Genomic DNA, 23420 nt, shown 5'->3' on the forward strand with positions numbered 1-23420 from the left:
TTATTTTGTCTCTCTTTAAAGTTATGTTTTTTGGTTCTTCTATGCTTTAGTACTTAAAATGTAAGTATTCTTAATGGGGTAGGTGCAGGTAACTGAAGCAGAAAGGTGCCAAAGGTTATCAGAGAAAGAGTGCCAGAGAGCTTTTTTACTGAATGTTTGTTCAAGAGCTATGTGTCATCATCAGAGTGGAACACAGGGAAGGTGATGATTTGGTCTTCATGTCAGCCCTTACCCATGGTATTGCCTGGGGAAACCAAGTCTGAAGACTCTATGGTCCTCTATGTTTTTCGTGTATGGTGTATGGAAGTGCACAGTGATTAGGCACATCAATAAAGAAGGAAGGAAGCAACTCTATTAGTAATGAAAGGAAAAATAAGTTGCCAGGTATGTCCTGCTTTCACTCTTTGTTGCTAGCATGAACTTTGACAGAATTTGTTTCCCTTTTTGAAAATTACTTACTTCAAAGAGATTTGATGAATATTAAGTCACATCACAGATAAAGAGACTTGTCATAGTGCCACAGCACATAGTGAGTACTCAGCACCTACTTGCCGTGACTGTCAAGGTCTCATAATTCATGGAACTATGACTCCAACCTTATGTCACATCCTGTATCTTGAAGCAACTGTAGTTGAAATGTTCCCCATTTGTGTAGAAATTCATCATTCTTTTGAAATTATTCCCTGAGAATATAGCATTTTTTTACCTGTAAATATCATAGAAGACAGAAGCAGACATTTCAAAATTATTTTATTCATGTATTAGCCATGTTTTTAAGTTTTTGGCAACAAAACCTCTCCCTAACTTATCTAACTGGGTCAGGTGCATGCAATTTCTTTACCCTCAGCTACATAGACAAATCAATGTTTGTTTTTCCTTGTTACCTGGAATTTTAATGAGCCAATGAAACTTCAGTGGGACAGTGGAACATGGGTAAGATGTTCCAGCCAGGGGTCTTTGTATTCCATAATTGTTATTATAAGCAACACATTTCTGACATGCTTTTATCTATTCATGTCTGGAGCACAGTTATTGAACTCTGTGGTTTAAAACTGTTCTTTGGTCTTCCTATTGTTCAAAGCACACTGACTATGCCTATTTGTTTTGGCTGATGGCACCAAGTTATCTGCATTTAAAATGTTTTAAATTTTAGACAAAGGGGAATGAAGGGAAGGGAGGAAAGATAGGAATAGGAAAGATAGTAGAATGAGTCAGAAATAACCCTCCTATGTTCATATATTAATATACCACCAGTGAAACTCCACATTCACATACAAAACAAGAATTGAGCCTAATTAGAATAAGTTATATTCCATGTACGCATAATATGCTGAAATATACTCTACTGCCATGTGTATTTAAAAAGAATAAATTATAAAAAAGATATTAAAATTATGGCATGCTTTAATTACAAATAAGATATAATTTCATGTTCAGCAATATGGCAAGTCACCTAGTTTGACTGCAATTTGAAAAAGTTACTAATATTTTTAAAATTTTGTCATTTCTGTGAGACTAAGTCTTTTAAACACAAGTGCAAAAATACATCTAAACTTATAAGTAGTTCAAGACTCAAGAAATGTTGTGTTTTGACCATTTACATTAGTCAACATTTAAAGTGCTTTTTGGAGAAATGATCCACAATTATGACCACTACTTTCATAGTGTAGATTTTAAATCTGTTATAGTGTCAGAATGTTGAAGTGGATAGTCTTCTTGCTCCAGAACAATAAGCAGTTTTGAAGTGAAAATACCTTAACATTTTCTGTACTAGAAATGATGTGATGACAGAAAATATATTCCAGAGAGTTAAAGCCAAGTTCAATGACTTGCCTAAGATCACATATCTAATTACTAGTAGGCAGGATCGTTACAAAATTTTCTGTTTATACAAATTTTACCAGGTATAAAAATTTTAAAAGCTTAGAATTTCTATTTGGCCAAAATGTTAAGCTGCTGACCTCCACCAATTGACAGAGTGAAAAATAAAATTCCTAAAGGAAATAACATGACATTGAGAGTAATTTGGGGGGAAAATTTAAGAGATATTGAGGTATCACTGGGTACAGTGGAAAAAAAATGCCTATAATTCCAATTACTTAGGAGGCTGATAGGGCCAGAGGATGGAAAGAGGCCAGCCTCGGCAACTTAGGGACACCCTGTTTCAATCTTTAAATTAAATAAAAATAAAAAAAACTGGAGGTGTAACTCAGAGGTAAAGTACACCTAGGTTCAATTCCCCCTACTGCAGAAAAGAAAAAAGAAAAAGAGAGATGGATCTTGAGGTATCATATATGTGTATATATATCCTCTTTCTAAGGATAGCACAGATAAGTGAAACCAGCAGAGTCAAAATCAAAGTTGTTATTGTTTAAAAAATGGTATAAGAAATAGGGAATATTTCAGGCAATCAATAGTAAATTCTGAGCTAGACTGCCAATCTGAAAGGAATTAATTTTCACAGCTTCTAGTGTATTCATCAACTAAAAGCATAGTTCTAAAATATATTTTGTAAATTGTTAATTTTGGGGAAGCCTTAGGAACACTTCACAGTTATAAAAATCACAGTCCATTTGAATTATTTAGTTTGCTAACAGGTTGTTGCAACAATGATGGGAAGAACGGATGTCCCAGCATATACAGAAACAGAAAACTGAAACTAGAACAGTCATTCTCTCTCCATGTAAATCCTTACACATAGCTCTTTAGAACGTTTTCTCTTTTCACCTTTTCTCCCTCTTCCTCCTTTTCCTTGGTAGCCTAAGACAAGGAGGAAAAGGGTAAATGTAGAGTTCACTACTTTTGATGAATCACACTTGAAACAAATATTGTTGTAAGATTCTTGAGGAAAAAATGGATATGCAATCAAGTGCTCAGTAAGATTTGCTAGAGACTAAATTTTATTTGATATTTGAAAATAATTATAAATACTTATCTGGTATTTTGAACTACTTCTTTTTTTTTTCTTTGTAAAGCCTGTTACCTTGTAGAAATAAGCATACCAACTTACATTATTCATCTTGATCACATTTTCTTCACTGTTTTAAACAATTATTCTTGTTCTAGACCTTAGAAAACAATGAATTCCAGTTTCCTCATTGATGAAACAGAAAACTAGAGTGTTTTATGGTCTTTAATTTAACTGGCTCTGATTTTTTTTTCAATTATAAATTCAAAGACATTAACTGTGTCCAGTTATTAATAAAGGTGATCTGCTAAATGGTTTAGATTGATTTCTTAAAGGAACAGGCCAATTTCACTTGATAGACATGTTAAATAATGTTGGAAAGATTATATTCCCATAACATTTCCTTCATTCCTTTCATGAGATCTGTAAAAGAGAGGTTGTTTTAGATATCTTTATTCTATGAAAAATATGTCATATGCAAATTTTTTCATATTTGTCTCTATAATATTAATATAGTCTAATACACTAGTTTATTTAAAAATTTTCTTAGCCTATTACTTCTATCTTCCCATCCCTTGATGAAAAGAGTGATGGTAAATTTTATTCTATAGTTATATATTTAAAGAAAAAATATTATAAGAATCTGACATAAGCCAGTTTTATTTAATTGCTTAAGATCAGTTGTTTATGAACTGTGATTATTTTCTTAAAAAACAACTTCAGCTTTAAAATTGCATAATTACAATTGGGCTGAAAATTAAATCTCTAGTTCCTCCTTTTAAAACATTGTAGGGTTACTATCTTCTGCCAGGTTTGTTTATTAGGATTAAAAGAAGAATTAAAGTTTTCTGTTTTTTTTGCAATGTCACAAATAAGTTTACTCTACAAATAAAATCATGTTTAATTTTAGAAGCATAATCTGTTATCCTTAAACACCATGTCCATTTCTATGACTTTTAGAACACCAAGCAGTTTCAGTCTTTTTTTTGTACTACTCAGCAATATCTCCAATATTTTTATTTATTAACCTTCTAAGAACAGTTTTGTCTTGCCTTTGCTATATCTAGCTAACTTTTAATGCACATTAATAAATGAGATAAAATTTGTAAATATATCAGAATAATGTCTCTTCCAGTTTGTTTTGCTTTGTTTTTGTTATTTGACAGAAATCTTTTCTTTTTTATTTCTTTGTATGTGGAGTAGTCTAAAGCACCTATCTTTTCGTAATTTTGTTTCTTCATTCCCTTTTTACATTGGCTCAAACTGTTTTCTAAGATTGATACTTAGATGGTGTATGTTTCAAATAATGAACCAAGCAAACATAATGGCTCATCTTGACCTGATTCTGTGTCACAAAAACCTTTTATAAAGTAAGTAAATGAGTGACCTCTACTCAGCTTCCATTACAAGGATAAATTGAGTGTTCTTGGAGTCCTAATTTCCTTTGATTATTGAAGCTTCTGATGAGACGGAGTTTCTATAGCTCCAACCTGAGTGTAAGAACCATATCCTAGCTATAAGTTTCTTAGCCTTTTTCAATAGCACTTAATAGAATTTTAGGTTATTGTCCTCAGCTAGTAGGGTTAATCCAACAATATGTCCTCCTGAGAAATCCACTTAAGATATTTTAAAGGACAACTTAAAGATATTGTTTTTCTTTTTAACTGCACATTTATCACAATTCCCATACTGAGAGGCCAGGGTTTGAAACTTCATGAGAGATTTCCAAAAATTTATTGTGTTTCTCCTCTGACAAACGTTTCTAACTATTGTTCATTATGTTCTCATGGAGCAAAAGAATTGGTATTAATAACCCCTTTATTGTTCCTGGTTCACCAGGTAAGCCTGAGCAGGATTAGTCAGAGCTGGGTCACTGATTCCATCTGGAGTAAGTGTAGGACAAGTGTTTCCGTTTGCTCTCTTATGTCTTTAGTTGGGCAGTGTGCATTCCATAGTATGTTATAGGAAAGAACTTCTTTCTTTAGGTGTGATAGTGTTATATGTAACTTAATGAAATACAATTTCAGTTGCATTAGTTTTGTTTTGTTTTTTAAAAGACTGAGAGCGATGTCCTGGAATTAAATATACCCAATTCCAGGCTTTGTATCTTTATACCTTATCTGCTGTGTGATTTGGGAAAAATTGCTTCCTTGCTCTGAGTTCCATTATTATCATTCTTAAAATGAGAATATAATATCTGAAACATGTATGGTTACTCTAGACTAAGTGGGATCATGCCTGATACGTAGTAAGCCCATGATGCTGAAATTTTTGGCCTAAGTCAGAAAAGAATTTCTAGGAAAACACACACACATATAAAATCTACTTGATGGTAGTCACTGAAATATCTTTAGTGTTTCAAATTCCTATGACTTTATAAAGAGGGTTTTTTAAAAAAAAAAAAACACTTTATTTAGACATATCTCTCATTTTTACATTTGTAAACTAAAAGGCCAGAAGATTTTCCCAGTGTCACATGACCTGTTACTTGTGGAACAGTGGCTGGATTCCAAGTGTCCTGAGGTTTGGCCCAGTTCAATTTTATTTCACCAGTTTTCTACCATTGAAAGCTTAATGGCCCAAAGTTTTAAAATGAGTTTTCTTTCCCTGGGAACTTATTCCTACAACATAAAAATACAACATGACTTATATACAATTGAATGATTAAGTTGCAGTCATGGGCTCAACCAATTTGTGATAAAGGTTTCATTTTATTGGAGCCAGAGTTCTCTGAGCTCATTAGAGTTTTAGTAATTCTTGATAAATTATTATGCAGAAAGAAATCCATTGAAATATTGTATTGAAAACATAATAACGTTAAAGGTGAAATAACAGTACCTGACTGACCCGCTGATTTATGATTTCTTTCTCTGAGTGTGGTAAGTTGGAAGCATTTTACCCCCCCTCAACAAGACCCCACAAACACACATGAGCACAAAGAGACTACAATGTAACCTTGTCTCTTTGGGAGACTGGAAATGCCAAGAATAAATACCATGCAATTAAGGTTAGGTTTTAGCCTGAGAAGGAAATGCATTAACTCCTTGAGCTCTGGCTCATGTTTTGTTGTGGGAAGTGTAAAATATACCAGAACTGGACAACATATAATTTCTTGGCATTCAGAGAGATGATTAGAAGAGGAAATGTGGAGATAGAAAGAGCTTTGAGGACAACTTTTCCTTTTTTCTTATATGTTCTGGAATTGCAACTTCCACTTGAGAAAACTAGTGGCCTTTCTTGGAGGAGCAGTAAGAATAGATAAATGACTGCAGGTCTGTCCTTTTATTCAGAAAGGACACTCTGAACTCCTAAAGTTTTTATTCTTTATTAACAGGCCTCCTGGTGATTACCTGTAATTGATTCCCAGTCATTCGTATTATTTCTCTGTCCAGGCAAACCTGACTCTATATACAGAGGTGTACAGATAGATCAATGTGCATCTATAGTTTAGGTTTTACTGATATTAACATATGCTACATGAGTTCAGGAAAGTAATGGGAATGAACCTCCTGAGCCCATTCCTCTACACTATATCCAATTCTTATACTCCCGAGTCACTTTAAAATTATTAAGTTTCATTTTTAATTGTTCTTCTAGTATTTAGTTCTATATACTAAAAAATAAAATTATAGTAATACTTCTGACTTATCAACTTTAAATATTAGTAATCTAGAATATAAAGATAAGTCAGTGATAGCAACTCTGATATCCTCTTAAATTCTCTTGCCTATTTCTCATGAAATAATTGTATATAATTAAGTTATTCTAGCATAAACTTTTAAACTTTAGTTTACTTATACTTCTTGTTCAATCAAGTATAGTGTCTCTTGATATTTGTCTTATCAGATGAGCATTCTATTTCAGCTGCACATTTCTGAGTTGGACATGGTGGTGAATGCCTGTAAGTCCAGTAATACAGGAAACTGAGGCAGGAGGACCACAAGTTCAAGGCCAGCCTCAGGAACTTAGATAGGCACTGTATCAAAAAAAAAAAAAAACAACTGTTTTAAAGGTCTTGGGAATGCAGCTCAGTGGTAGAGGACCCCCAGGTTCAAACCCTAGTATCACTAAACAGATAAACAAATAAATAATATGAGTAAGATAAAATAAAATAAAAATCGCTCATTTTTCTTCTGTATGTTTACTCTGAATATACATATGTTTATTTTACTTGTTTGTTAACTCTGAAAGTTGAATACCAGTACTTTACATTTGAATATAAACAGTTTTTGTTTGTTTTCTGGATACTTTAATAGTGTACTCCATGTTTCTTTCTATGCACTTTTGGGATTTTGTAGGGTTTTCAATTGCTTTTTCTTTAATCTTTATTATTTTTCTCCATCATGATGTTGATCTTATTATCTCCCCAAATTTCTCCAGATTTTAAGAATAGATTACTTCTCTAGAATGCCCTTTGGCCTCTGGTTTTCTGATGAATTTATCAAACAATAATAGTTAATATCTATATAGAATTATATATAGAATTATATATAGAATTATATAGTTTTGATTTTTAAACATTTGAACACCATTACTGAGACCTTATTAAAATAACAACAGCTGATGTTGCTCTTAAGTTAATGACTGTGTTGAAGAGATGCTGAGATCAGTGTTTGAAAGTTGTAGTCCTGCTTTTACAATTCATCCTGAATTGGACTCCTCATGAAAAACACTTAAAAATTTGATTTCAAGAAGGGCAGCTCTTTCTCCCCACCCCCTTCTTCTTCATATTAATGCAAAACCTCAGACTTCCTTGTTGCTTTTTTGTTGTTGTTGTTATACCACTCCTATGCCATTTTCTAGGTTTCTTCTTTGTTCATTCTTTTCAGTATCATTTCTGAAGTGAATCCTGGGTTCATTTAATATATTCAGATAATTGTCTAGTCTTTAGTTATTGCCATGCTCTAGGGAAGAGAAGTCTGAATGTGAACTGAAATCATAGAGCCAAAGAACCAGTGGACTATTGCATGGGGGGAATGTTTTGCCCAAATTGGCCATGAGTCTGAAACAGTTTTCTTTTTCTCAATTTTTAAGTTTTTTCACAGTTTTAAGATTTTATTCCAGAATCTCTGAGACTGGCCAGAAAGCAGGCTGATGGCAGTTTTATCATGACTTTCCAACCTGTTCCCAAACAAAATTACCTGTGGACAAAGTTGAACACTGTTTTTCACTGAGGCTCTGTAGCTCATGACCTATCAGGTAACAAACTCTAGGGTCCTAGTACTTAGATAAGACTCTGGGAAAATACTTATCAAATTCTAGGAAACAATGCAAAACAAAGCAAGTCAACAACAACAGAAATATTTGGAGAATTTGGACCAGAAGTCACTGTTGGCCTAAAGTGAACCACTGTTTATATCACCTTAATTCACTTGTTGGGGTAATAAAACAAATATGATAGAGGGGAGTACTCACAAAATCTTTATAAACAATTTCTATCTCCTATATTTAAAGAGAATTAAAATTTAGGTATAAAATTAAATGCCCATGAAATTGATATAATGTTAATATAAAATGTTCTGTGGAGAGCACAGTTGCACCACACATTTCAAGCATCCCTAACACATGGAAATTTTGCTGCTGTTAGCTAGAGAGTCTTAACTTCACTTTTGAGCTTCTCCTGGTAAATTTAAACACAGCTCTAAATAAAATGACAATAAGAAACTAATTTACTTTTTGCTTGCATGTATGTGTGTATATGAACATGGTTATTATTTTGTTCTATTTTTATTCCAACAAGAAGGGCAAACAGGTGAATAAAACGGGAAACAAAGAATAAGGATACCATATGACAATAGAATTATCTGTAGTTTTCATTTAAAGGAGAAGCAAAAGGAAATGCTGAGATAGCTTCTGCAGTGAACTCACAGAAACATTTGAGAAAGTAATCCCTCTTACTTTCTTGGGGCTCTATTCATTTGGCCACCTCATCCCCCATACACACACACACACACACACACACACACACTCACACACACACACACTCATACACACACACACACACACACACACACAATTTGCTTTCTTTTTAACTTCCTATTCCCCATTCTCTTGTTTTGTATGTTCTCCTGTTCCTATCCATAAAAGGCTACATTGCTTCATCATCTGACATCTTTATTGATGTTACTTACTTCCTACACAGTCACATTTGTGAATTGCTTTGCATGCCATTCTGAAGGTAACACATCAACACTGGTCTCTGGACCTTAGACCTGTCTCCTGAACTTCTGAGTAAAATATCCAAGTGCCTACCAATTCTATTTAAATTGATACCTAATAGGCATCTCAAATTTACATTTCCAAAATATATCCTTTAATTAAACTCCTCAAACTCATTCTTTCTTAATTTGCTTATCTTTGAATATTGTACCACTTGCCATGTGCCATGACCCATAACTTAGGGCCATCCTTGAATCCTTTTAGTTTGTCATACCTCACAAATAATCCATCATCATTGGTTTTATCTTCAAAATCTGTTGGCCAAGTTCTCCCACTGACAGTCTAGCCAAAGTCACCATCATTTCTCACTTAGACTACTGCAGTAAGTTCTTAGCCATCTGTCACCTGCCTCTTCCTTTGACCTTCTGAGAAGATGTTTCACATAGCTCCTAGAGTGCTCTTTTAAATCTGATGGTTCTGTAAACAAGCTCAAAATAATTTTCTTTGAAAATAAATTCACAATCTTTTTCCCAGCTTATCAGGCTTCATTTGATTGGGCCACTTCCATCTCTCCAGCAATCCTTCATTCCCTCCACCCTACATACCTGTCCTCGGTGTCCTGGAGCATGCTAAGGATATTCTAGTATCAGGGCATTTGCATTTATTATTCTCAAGGTCCAGAATGCTCTTTTATTGATTCATTCTATAACTCAGAGCCTCACTTCATTCAGGTCTCTTCAAATGTCATTCTTTCAGGGAGGTTACCTCTGAAAACCTAATCCAAAATAGTACTTGCCATCTTCTCAATCAATTAACCCAGTCTGCCTTTCATCTTCCCTACCAAGTAAACAAGTATATTTATTTGCTTTCCATTTTACCCTGATCACCACTACAAAACACCCTAGCCATCCATCAGTAATTTCTGAGGAGTCAAAGATTTCATCAGTCATGGTCAATGCTGTAGCCAAGTACCCATAATAGGTACCGGCATCTAAAAACTGAAAACATTATTATTGAATGAAGTAAGACACCATTACTGAATATGTAGTAGGCAATATAATAAGGAAGATGGTAATTTTACATTTCTCAAGAGATTGAAATAATAGAGATGTATGATAGACATCAAAAAGTAGATAACTGACTCATTGTAGTACTGCATGTTATTTATAACCCTATCAACCTGTTGAAGGTATGTAAATCTCCTAGCTTAAAGATGAGTAGTTCCAGTAGTGATTTTCCCTTTTTTCTATCTATAAACTTTCAAATTAGTAATCTTACATAACATTTCCGGGCCATGAATTTTTTTAATTATATAATTTATACCACCTTTGAATTGTCATTCTATCCCAATAACTTTTTGGCTTGACATACATATCACAGCATCATTTTGTGATCATTTTGTGCTGTAGTTATGATGAAGACTAGTTCATTGCTTATGAAGAACTTGGCTATTTTCAGTCATCCCCATGAACATGAGAATGGGCAGGTTATGACATTATTTTATTGTCAGTAGAACCAAAGAGTGAATGTGTGTGTGTGTGTGTTTTCTGTTTCCTTGCAAGTATAGTAATGAGCAATTTAATTCAGATAATCTCTAGAAAATAAGACTAATTATTCTTATCAAACTGAGTTAAACCTAACAAATTGGCCAATACACCAGGATTTTTTTTTAAAGTAATTTCACTTTGCTTTCTACAGTAAACAAGATGAGAAATGTTCTTTTATAGATGGAGAAAAAAAATATTTATAAATAAGGAAATGATGTGTTCCACGTAAGTAAATATTGCATATAACTAAATCTTCATGAATGAGTGCTGTGTGTATAAAAGATAAGTATCTTTTTAAAAAGAGATTACTTTTTGGTTGATACACTTGTTTTTCTCCAGTGCTGGGACTAACTCTGGGCCTTGTGCTTACTGTATGAGTGCTCCACTACTAGGCCACATCCCCAGTCCTTGGTTGATGTGCTTGTTATACCTAAATAGGAAATTGAAAGAGGTAAACTACATTCATAATATACCTATATGAATAATCAAAAAGATAAACTAGTGAGAGAGTTTTTGATATGATACACATATGATAAATCACAGATTTATATTAATTGATATATGTGTATATATATATATATATATGTGTGTGTGTGTGTGTGTGTGTGTGTGTGTATTTTAGTCATGTGCACTCCCACACAGACTCTGATCTCTGTCTTTTTTTCATTAATTTACCTTTCCTTTGTCTTCCCTGTTTATTGCCAAAATTATATATTTTTAAGAATTTTCTTCTATAACCACCATTTATTTCTGACTACATTTTGTATTACCTTTCAACTTCTGTATTCCTTTTCCTGACTTTGCCCATGCCTACATTCTTACCTGGTACTGGGCCATCTGACATAGCTTCTAGTTATTTCCTTCACCCTTATAATTTTAATTTCTCCCTACTATAGTTCTTTTCTCTGACCAGCTTTTTTTTTTTTCTCCTCTCTTCTCATTATTCAATTGCAATTTTAGGTTTCCACTGAACCAAAAGTTGATCACACATAAAGAGAGTGAGTCTAAAAGATTGAATTTTAATTTTAAAAGTAAGTTATTTGATTTTATATGTAGTGATTCAGGAGTAAAAGAGGGAGCATGAAAAGGAAAGCATAAACAGGCTCCCCCAGAGGTGTCCCAGAGTGTTTCTATAATATACTATTGCAGTCTTTTCAAGATAGAGAGTGTGTTGTCATGAGCATGTATGTCATGCGGCCAGAAAAAGAGGAGGGATGAGGCTGCCGTAAGGTAAATCAAGAGATAACAATAAAATTTTTCTGTTGCCTGGTGGAGGTGTTTAGGATGTGTTTTCTTTATATCTTCATCCGCCCCTAATTGAGGATGCTTTAAAATTGAATGACTAGCAGTCAAAACGTGTTTGCTTCAAGCTGAGAAGAAAAATGCTGGTGTCTCCGCTTCCAAACTGATTGCGCTTTGTACACAACTGACAGCTACAGTCACTTTGAGTGACTGATAAGTGGGAAGCTTTGCCACTTATCAAGGAATGCGGGCTGAAAAGAAAAGGCTGGAGCGGCTTAGATGCTTTGGCATGTTCAAAATAACATCTTACATCAGTCAGACTCAGAAGCACTAAAAGACGTTTTAAAACGAAGTAATGTATGTAAAAATGTGGTATATGGATATGTGTATATGAAGAGAGGCAAAAATTATCCCACAAGCAAGTAGCTGGAAGGGGTGAAGGGAAACACATTGTCTTAAGGTCACAATTTGTGAAATGAATCAGTGGTTAAAACATTTACACACATTTGTGGGTAAATTTCCTCATAGTTTGAAGCATCCAAATTTTAAAACACATTTTCATAGATTTCCAACATTATTTATGTGAGCAGCTAACTTTGATCAAATGGTTACCTTGAGCACCTGAAAAAGAAAAGTGTCATCTACTTATATAGATAATAATTTTCACCCTTATGAAAATCTTAACTCTCATTCTTCCTCTTCCCTTCTTGTGTAAATATTTAATATTTAAAGTGTACATTTAGAATATTCTGCCATATCTAACTGAAACAGAATGGTTATATAACCATTATGGTATGCTTTTTCTTTTAACTTTAAACATAATTTTGAGATTATTCAAAAGAAAGATATAGCTTTACTCCAAGTTCCACAAATAGGAAATGCCTTTTTTTTTTTTTTTTTTTTGTATTCAGCAATTAGGCTTATGTGTACAGTACATATATATACTCTTCTAAATTTTCTAGGACACTTACATTTCAGGTATCTGCCTATGTACCCCTTGAGTTATTCTTCCTTTATATTCTAGGATTCCTAATAAAAAATGGAGGTAATCTCCCCCAATTATTTTAACCTGTTTATGGATATCATGATGTCCATTTGAATAATTTACTTCAATTTGATAATTCATAAATGCACGTTTCTGCCATACCTAGCATCTTGATTTTAGAAGTGGAACTATGGTCACAATAAAAAATACCCATGGTGAATTCTTCAAGCTTTTGACTTGAGCCTGTCTGGCAGGCTAAGCTTAATGTGTAGACTCTTCATTATTCAGTGAGCAGCCAACTGCATGTTTGAAGGATATAATTCTAGAACAAGACAATCATCTCACTTTTCTGAAATATAGGATGGAAGACTACTAATGTTTATATTCTTGTAAAAAAAAAACAAAAACAAAACTTTGGGGTATGCTTGAAAATAAGCCTTACACTGGCAGAAGAATGAGTTAGGGCAGTGTGTAGCTCAGACCAGTGTGAACTGCTACAAGTCCTCAGTGAGGAAGCAGCTTGGTACTCAGTTGACCATCTCTTCCCTGTAAGACATTCTTGATGAAGGAGGCAGTTTGTTCAGAGGTTTACATTGCAGGATAAGCTTCTGGCCTCATCAAAGACCAACATGTTGAGTAGTACTGAGTTAGAAAAATTAACATAGAAAAACAAATTTTAGATATAACCTAGTCCAGCTTTTTCTTCTTTTGTAGATTAAGAAGATACTGGTCCAGAAATGATAAGGAGCATGCCCAAGTCCCATAATAAATTCAGTAGACTGTGTTCTTCTGGATCTTACCTTAGTCCTGCTTAGTCATATCAAATAAATTAAGGACATAGGTACGCATGGAACACAATGTGCAGCAGAGTCCATTAAATTGATTATACTTTATCTGTAATTTGAAACAAACATTATAGAAATTGGAAAAGTTTTTCAATGTTTGCATAAAAGAGGTAAATGACATTTAGAGAATAATTAGGACATCTTAAATACAAATTTGTCAAAATTACCAGCAGTTCATTGTGGAAAGCAAACATACAAGACTTTCTAAGCATATTTTATTGATTACAAGTAGTTCCTGCATTTCTTTTTAAAATGATCATTTTTACGGTGAACCTAGTATCTCTATTCGATCTTTGGAATCAAATGTTTAACACTGTGTCATTAGAATTCATAAACCAACCAAATAAAGAAAAAAAATGGTGCCCTATGGAAATAATGTCTGATGTGTTTCTCCAAGAAATACATTATTTTGATAAATAGTAGTTAAGGCTCTTTCAAAGGAAAACTCAAATTTTTTAAAGGGCCTCTTTGATTTCCTGGCATGTTTTAAAAACCTAAATGAAAAAAATATTATTTTGGCTAAGGAAAATGTTTTCCCATTATGCAAGTGATTTTATTTTTGCTTCCACTGTAAAATGATGCCCATTTTCCAGCCTTCCCATTTAGGGTATTTGATCCACCTCTATTCCATCATTTATTGAAAGCTTGATCTTTCAGTTTCCTATCATTTTAGAACATCCTTTCTGTTTTGTTTTATAACAGGTGCCTCATTCATGTAAGAGAACAGGAAAATAAGACCTTTCTCTAAATCTCCATCCCTTGAGACATTGAATGAAGTCTCTTTTGTGATTAAAGGAGGGTACTGCTCTAAATGCATTGCAAGTACAATCTAGAAATGTACAAATGCTTCCATCAACACATCATTACTTTAACCCGTCTTCTTTTTAACCTGTCTTCTACTACCTTGTATTCTTTTTTGCGGTCTTTTGCTCTGTCTCTTATCCAGTTGCTCTCTCTCCAATTATTCCTGTATTTGTGACATGAAGTCATTCCTGGATAACAGATAATCTCAGTAAGAATTTAGGCAAAAGAACATAATACAGAAATAACTGTATATCACATGTTATTTTTATGAATAGCTGCTTTCACACACACACACACACACACACATTAGTACCCTGATAGCATGAAAATGCTAATAATCCTTATAATCATGGGAGAGTTTAGATACCTTGTGAATCTCACTACCCACAACACTATCACTAATATATTTTAGTTCTGTTTCTTTTACATGCTACTATAAGACACAATGTTATATAGGTAACCAAATCCCACTTTGAATAAGCAATTAGGTGCTAATTCATCTGATAAAATTGTGTTCATCTATGTCATAATGTCTCAGATGTCCAATGATTTTCTTCTTGAATACAGTCATAATCATGAAAATGACAGAAGAAGGGCAGATAGCAGGAAAACAGTAAATATCGAAGTCAATTATTGGGCATTCTCCAGTTGTTTTTATAACATCAAATCATAATATTTATGCACCTGTCTGAAGTTCTAAAATAATCCACACTATTATTTTGTTCACTTTGAGACTATTAATGGCTTCTGATGCTAAAATATGCAATTATTACTATTGTTCTTTCACTACCTTATTGAATTCTCAGAATTTCATGTTTTATCTAAAATGGGAGAGCTGTATCTCTCTGCTAAGGTACATTTTAGCACCATATTCATAGCAAGATGGAATTCATGTTCTCCTTTAGCCCATCTCTTTCATTTAGCTTAACTAGCAGCTATTTTTTTTCATTCTTTCTTTTCCTTTTCTCTCCCTCTCTCCTTTTAAAAATCATTTTGAGACTTGATCACAGGAAATAGAAAATAACTATGAAAAAGCAAATTAAAGGGCTGGGGTTGTGGCTCAGGGGTAGAGTGCTCACCTAGCATGTGTGAGGTCTTAGGTTTCATCCTCAGCACCACATTAAAATAAATAAATAAAATAAAGATATTGTGTCTAACTACAACTAAAAAATAAGTATTTTTTTAAAAAAAAAAACAAATTAAACTCTTCCAATTTTTTCTATAAGTTCTTTGATACAGACCAATAAACAATGAAATGCTACCTGAAAAATGAAGACAGAGACTTAGAAAAATCATAATTACCTGAGTTTTTACAGTAAAAGTGAGGGATTGAAAATGGTTTCTGAAAACATACTTTGCAACCATCCTAGTTCAATTTAGATTAACCTGCTGTGATCAAATTCTGCCAAGTCCCTGCAATTATGGACCTTAAGATGCTGAATCTATTTGGCCAATCTCTTTTTCTAGATGGAAAGATTAGGAGAGGAAGTTTGGCCCTTGTCTTGAAGGGTTTTACATTCTCAGAATGAAACTGAAATGCATGCAGGCAGAAATAATTCTTGAACTTTTAAATTTATTTTTACCAAGAATATTTTAGAAAGCTTGAGCAGTGTATATCCCAGAACATATAACACTGTCTCATGTTTTGACTTCCTGTAAATAGTGTATTCTCATACCATTGAGAAGTGGTAATCAAAGTTTGAGGTTATTTCATTTTGAAATCTCTACTGCATACACACATATTTATGACTTGATTCTTTTTCTTGATTCCTTTGCTGAAAGATTTTAAAAATTCAGTTCCTTGAACTTGGAGTATGTTTTTAAATTTAAATATTTTAAGAGGCTAATAACCACTTTGAGAAATTTTAATCTTTTTCCTAAACAACAACCATCCATGCTAGAAAGCAAACATTTATAATTTACCCACTAAAATCATAAAGGAAAAAAACCTTGTCAAGATGGACATTCACCCTAGTGACACTGACTGTTCAGATAACTGGCACATATTTACATGTGCACTCTTTACAGTACAACTTTAACCTAAAGAAGAAGCTGAAAATGACCCCAGTATGTTCTGCACTTGTTTCATTATGACTTGTCCCTATTCCCCACCTTGACCACTGTTAAGTTTTATTCCTTTCTGGCTGTGTTAAGCTCTACTAAATATCAGTGGGATGTCTGCCCACATCATCTGTTATAATGATCTTCTCCTCCTCACCAGGACTCATTCATTGAAGCGCTCCTTTTACAATCTCACGTACCCACCTGCTTGCATAGGAAATATGATTCTTCCCTCATGCGATCGCAGTCTTGTCTTAATAAACATGAGGGTGAGAAATGCTCCAGGCCTCTTTTCTGTTCACTCCTTAATAGCTTGCTAAAACTGAGAGAAAAGTAATTAAGGAAGAGCACAAATGTTTGTCATTGGTGGATAAAAGCGAATAATAGTAATAGAGTTAAGGACTGACTAAAAATATGAAATATTAACTATGTTTTCTAAAAATTTTAATGAATAACGTTGTAATTCATCACAGCATATTTAACTAATGCCACTGTAGTATTTTTTGGCTTTATGCAAAGTAGAAAGAACCCAAAATTACTATCAAGTCTTTTGTTCAATCACCACGAAGATATTCTTGTCACCTTTGAAACAATGCTTACACACAACTCAGATTGTTAGAATCCTGTGGGAAATAGTCAGTAATATAATTTCATTGATTATAAGAGGAAACTGAGGCAGTAATGATAGTTACTTGAAATCTTGGAAAGCCAAACTGAATAAGGGTTGAGAAGCAAGAGCAAAATCACAACAGCAAGTCCACTGGATTTAGAAGAGATCAGGGTAGAAATGCAATGGTGTTTCTCTGACTGTGGATGGTGATCTGAGCTTAGGGGTGCCTCCTGAGGGAAGCACAAGAACAGACATATGTTGTTGTTCATCTGTTTTTCTTTCTATATTTCATCTCTTTACTCTGAATGTGAAATTTGAGTAATCAACATCAGAGAAAGTTTTATGTTTGTTTTTTGGTGGTTGTTTTTTTTTTCTCTGAATGCAAAGCAGAGTAGGGGATGATAGATGAAGAATTAATAATCTATTTCACATTTGACATAATTAGCTTTAATTTGTAGCATACATGCTACAGGGATGTTTAAGGGAATCTGCTTGATCACAACTCATATCACAATCTTATGCCTCACGCCACATTTCATTATCATACATATGGAAGAGTGAAGGCATATATGAGAATAGGTGAGCAAACATTGTTTCTCAAAACTTAACTATCCCAAGGTTCTCTTTTTCCCCCTTTAAGAATAATACTGAATGTCTTTTCAGTATCTTTGTTGATTTAAATCTCTGAATTAACTTTAACCTTAGTCAAATTGAATTTGGTATTACATTTTTACATTAAAGAAGCTGTAATAATCTGAATTACATGATTTACCAAAATTTAATTTTATTTTCATCACATTTTCTGTGTGTTCCATAATTTAAGTTTCCTCTTTAACATTTGATTTAAACTGTGAAGAATCATAAAGACAGTATTAAAAATTATCCCCATTAAGAGTTTAAATCAGTATTTGATTATGGAAATTTTATCTGGAAACCAAGAAATATTTAAACTCAGCCCAAATTTCAGAAGATATATTATGAAACATAATCATGTTTGGATAATAGTGAAATTAACATTCTTGAATTGTTAAGTCAATTGTTCACTATTCTTGGAGGCTATGTATTTCTTTGGAGAAATGACTTCTCCCTCATTTAGACATCATTTATTGGACTCTGCTAAGTTGCCTCATGCTTTACCACTGATATTTCTGTATAGAATTCGTCCTTTGGAAGCAGCATATGGGAGCAGTTGATTGCTTCACGACAACTGGCATATTGCTTCCAGCTGTGTCCAATAACCTGGCATAGCTGTGTTTAGTGGATAACCAGTAATGTCGTATTGGTCATAAAAGTTGTTAAGGTACTTAGGGTAGTAATGGGCTCTCTGCAGAGTAGAAATAAGTATATAATTTCTATCTGACCTTTTAAATGTTACTGATCTATCATACAAGATAAGATTAAAGTTGTTGCAAGTTGTAACCAATTTATTTCACTTTAAACATTAAATTTCTATATATTTTTTTAGAGATTACTATGTCCTATGTCACTAATCAATTGCTATTAATTGAAGACACTCATCCTTAGTTATAAATTATGAGAAAAGTAAATCTATCAAGGTCATAGTTGGATGAATTTTTGTTTTTTTAAAAAAAACAGGAAACCCCATACTTTGCAAGGAGATAATTAGCAGTCATAACAATTCCATGAAATTTTACTATATTAATTTTTGGCACAATATTAATATAGATTTCTTTCCTCTGGTGCACCTAATTTATATGCATAGGTATTTGATCAAACATTATAAATAAAAAATGACACTGTTTAAAGTTCAAGTGGCACAAACTTGAATTGTTTTTTTTTTCTTTTGAAAAATATTTATTTTCCAATATAGAAAATTTCTTAACTAATTTTTTCTACATTAAATTTACATATATATTAATATATCAAATTTGTATTATAGATATTTATGTATATATGATAAATATTAAATCATGTTCATTCAAAGTAAGGCATACTTAAATTGAAAATGGAATGCAAATTTAGACATACTACCAAAGATCACTCTAAATATTTCTAACTTCAGTAGTAAAAATCAGCCTATTACCATTGACAGTTATTTATATAAAATATTTAGAAGACAAATTAGGGAATTATCTAGAAGATGAATTCATATTGTATATTTATATTATGGAATACTGTGTAAATATCAAAGAGAATAAAATAAAATGAATGAACTAGCAGAACATGCCCAATAACCAGTAATGTTATATTAAATGTGCATTCATTCCAAATAATTTTAATACATTTTCCTGCACATACACATATACACAAACTGGAGAACATATCTGTCCCTAACAGAGCTATTAATAGAATATGAAGCATAAAGGATAACTGAATAATGCCACAGCATTGATGATTGAGAGAATTCTAACAGAACCAATATTTTGGAAATCTACTAAGTCAGAATTGATGATGTGGTCTCTAAATCTATCTTTTAGTTCTCAGTGTATTGGAGTAGTAAAATTTTCTTTCACTGATTTTAGAACTGGTATTGTGTAAGGGCCGTAGGCCTGCTAATACAAACCACCCCAATCTTGGTGGTTTACAAAAATGAACATTTTATTCTGTCCATTTCAGAGGTCAGAGTCTGAAACCAAGGTGGTGTGATAGTGGATTCCTTCTGGAAGCTCTGAGAAAGAATTAGTACCTGTCTCTCCCCTAGCTTCTGATGGCAGCCTTGCAATCATTAAGATTCTTGGCTCAGAGATGCATCACTTCTGTCTTCATGGTGTTTTCCTCCCTGTGTCGCATGTCTCAAATATCCTTTTCTGTTCACTTACAAGGACATCACTCTTGGGATTTAGCTCTCTTAATCTATCCACTCATATCTACGAAGACCTCATTTCCAACTAAGGTTATATTCACTAAGGGATAAAATTTGGATATCATTTTGGAGGACAAAAATTCAACCTACAACAGCTATTTTAACATTTTTACTGCAGTTATTTTGACTACTGGGTATCTTGTTTCCTTGAGGAAATACTGATACTACAAAGAATGATTAAAGAGAAGAATGAATACTTCACTCCCAAGAGTGTTATCAGTATACAACTCTGCTTTACCTTCTTATATATATTCACATTTTAACTTGTAATCAGACTTCATTGTTGTTCTGTGTAGCTGTGATGTGTAAAGAGAGAATATCCTTACTGAGTGATATAGTCTGCGTAGGACTCTGAATTTAGCTTCAGAGAACTTCTTTAAATCTTGGTTGATCACTTAGCAGTTGCGATAAACTTAAGATTTTATCCAATCTTTCTAAGTTCTAATCTATTAGTAAATTCTAGGTAACAATACTAGCAGGTAAAAAGTCCGTAATAATGGTTCCTGTAGTCATTTATTTTCTCCAGGTGGATCTGGAGCTTAGATTGTCTTTATATTACAATTAGTTAAAGTCTCTTACAGCTTTGTTGCTGAGTATGTCGGTCATATGTACCTAATCCATGGTTGTTTAGCTGGTGAAATCTGTACAAACTGCCTTCATCATTACAAAATTTAAAAATACCGACTTTACATATTTTCATATTCTCTTCACCTGACAGTGAACTACTGACCATCTGGATAGAAAATCATGATCACTTTGGGGTTTTGCCAATATATCTGATGAATACAGTCACAATTTTAAGGATGCAATCTTGATTTGATCAAGTTTTTACTGAGTAACAGTGGTGGCTGGTGTACTGGCATTGTTCTGACCTGGTTACCACTTAGGTATGATATGAGACGTGCAGTCAAAATAACTGACATGTCAGGCAGATAGAACAAAGTTTAAGTGGCTGTTCACTAGTCACTATCAGCATGACCTGAACTTCACTCACTCTTCATTTTGAAAATAGAGATAATATGTCTTTGTTTCAGTTTCTTGAGACCATTAGAAATAAATAAAAGCATCAAGGCAGTTCCTAGCTAACAGAACATGCTTGATAAAATGTAGTGCAAGAGAAAATATTCAGAACACCTAAAATGATGGTGATGATGATGATGATAATCCAAAAAAAGAATTTATAATGAAATGATTTGTTCTATTTCATTTTGAGGTAAGAGCCAGGATTTGTTATATTGTGTCAGGATAATTACTTTATCAACACAATGCTTTAAAACTTAACAGTTTTATTTTCCAATTGCAATTACTTCAGGTTCCTTCCCTTAACATTTCTCTGTTTAGTTTTGTTTACATATAACAAATATTCCATCTTATGCTTTATAAGCTCTATCAAGCTCATCAGCACATCTTTCCACAAGATGCATTCAAATATAAAAAGTATATCAGAAGATACAGAAATATGGTAATAATCTCAAATTTTATTAATAAAATAATAGACATTTTGCCTCAAATATCAACAATAGATATATATCAGTATTATTGATTTTGGGTGTATGTGTGTGTATATATATATATATAAATAGAGAGAGAGAGAGATTCAAATGCATAATTATTTTCTTTGCATCTAGACTCACACAGTTCTTTACCTATATTTTACATTTTTGACAAAATCATAGAGAAACAAAACATACGTTATGTTTAATAAATATTAATTGACAGTCATAAATCTGAGAATTAAGAATGAAGACTATTCAACTCCACTGGGTAATGCGGATTCTCTTCTTCTTATCATTTATCTTTGCAAGATAATAAGGCTTCACCTAGTAGCAGATCTTTCTTAAAGTGACACATGATGACATGTCACATTGTTGAAGGAAACATGCAAAAAACAAAAGATAGAATAGAAATATTCTCTCTTTGAAGATTAAGTAATTCTTGCTTTTATTAAGAGAAGAGAACATTTATAATTAAAGGAAATTAGAACTGTAGACTTTCATTTCTAATTTCAAGATAACCCCTGAACTGCTGGATCTGTAGTGAAGATGATGTTTTTAATTTCATATGATACACTGAAAGTACATCAGGCAAAATTGCATACCATATAAAAAAAATCTGTCCATTTAATCCAATACTGAACTTTCTCTTTTATACCATGAGTAAGTTTGTTTGAATGTGCATGTGTGTAACTTATTATTCCATAATACAGCCAAATGTTTTTTTGAATGAGTGACTTTATTCATTAGATAATAACTCTTCTTACCTGTTACAACAGGTAAATACTGAAACATTCCATTTCTTCTCAGCTTCAGCTGTTGAAATATTGGAGTCGGCAGAAGTTTCATTTAAAATTCATTGCTACTAATAACAGTACACTTAATATCATACTGTAGTAAAATTTCCAAATCTTGTTCAATTTTCCATATCAATTTTCCATTCAAAATATTCATGCATAGCTACAGTGATCCTAGTGTGACTTCATATTTCCCATCTGGATTTAGTTATTTTCTTTATCTAGGTCACACCAATGTGCACAGAAACACAGACACATCATACTACCATAGCCTCTGTAAACAAAAAGAGAAATGTTATTACATTAGGAATTCTGTTTAAACTGGTGGCAGAAGAATTAATGTCTTCATTCTCTAATTCCTGTGTGTATTTATTCCTACTGAAAAAAGACTCTGTTAGGATTTTGGGTTTTCTCAGGGCACTTAGTACATACGAATTGTGGGGATACTACTATTTAAGTATATTTTTCATTTCCTTTTTTGTAACATCCTGAGGATCTGAGTACAATAAAGGACATTTAGGAGGCTTCTTAAAGGAGTGTCCAAACCCATTTTTTTTTGTATCCCTGAAGTCATATTCTGTGACAAATTATTCTAAACATAGTAAGGAAATGACTATTTCCGTCAACACACAGTCCTGTAGCAACGTGAATGATCTCTGATAGTGCTCACACATAGTCCTGTAGCAACGTGAATGATCTCTGATAGTGGTACATGTTTAAATGGGATGTGAAATATAGTCCGTCAGACATATCATGCATGGACTAATATTTGGTCAGTGAAATATCAGCTAAGGGTCCTTTAAAGAAATTCTTATCTTGTGAATTTGTGTTTTACAAATGACTAACTATATTATCACCAGTCTCCACTAACTGGATACCTTCCACCTCACATCCATTTCTATGTAACATTGTGTGTGTGTTGATTTTGCCTTTGTGTGATACTCCTTATGTGTTTTTCTTTCTACTTCCCTCCCACATTCAAGTTCTCATTGCCCCCCCCGCCCCCCCTTCCACATTGGCTGCCTAATGTTCCCTCTGATCCTCTCCCATTAGCTCCTCTCTCTCTACTCAGCTTTGTGCACTGTCATCAGATCAGTCTCCTTAAGGAAAGCTCTCCTACTGTATATCCATGACTCCAACATCTT

The 23420-nt window shown here is 33.1% G+C and overlaps 1 protein-coding gene across 3 annotated transcripts in view; it reads left to right on the forward strand.

The window, feature by feature from the left end:
- Nucleotides 1-23420, forward strand: part of Sox5 (SRY-box transcription factor 5) — a 329602-nt gene that overhangs the window by 145270 nt on the left and 160912 nt on the right. The gene's annotated exons all lie outside the window — the stretch shown is intronic.

The sequence above is a fragment of the Urocitellus parryii genome, chromosome 5 (assembly GCF_045843805.1).
Source record: "Urocitellus parryii isolate mUroPar1 chromosome 5, mUroPar1.hap1, whole genome shotgun sequence".
Lineage (NCBI taxonomy): Eukaryota > Metazoa > Chordata > Mammalia > Rodentia > Sciuridae > Urocitellus > Urocitellus parryii.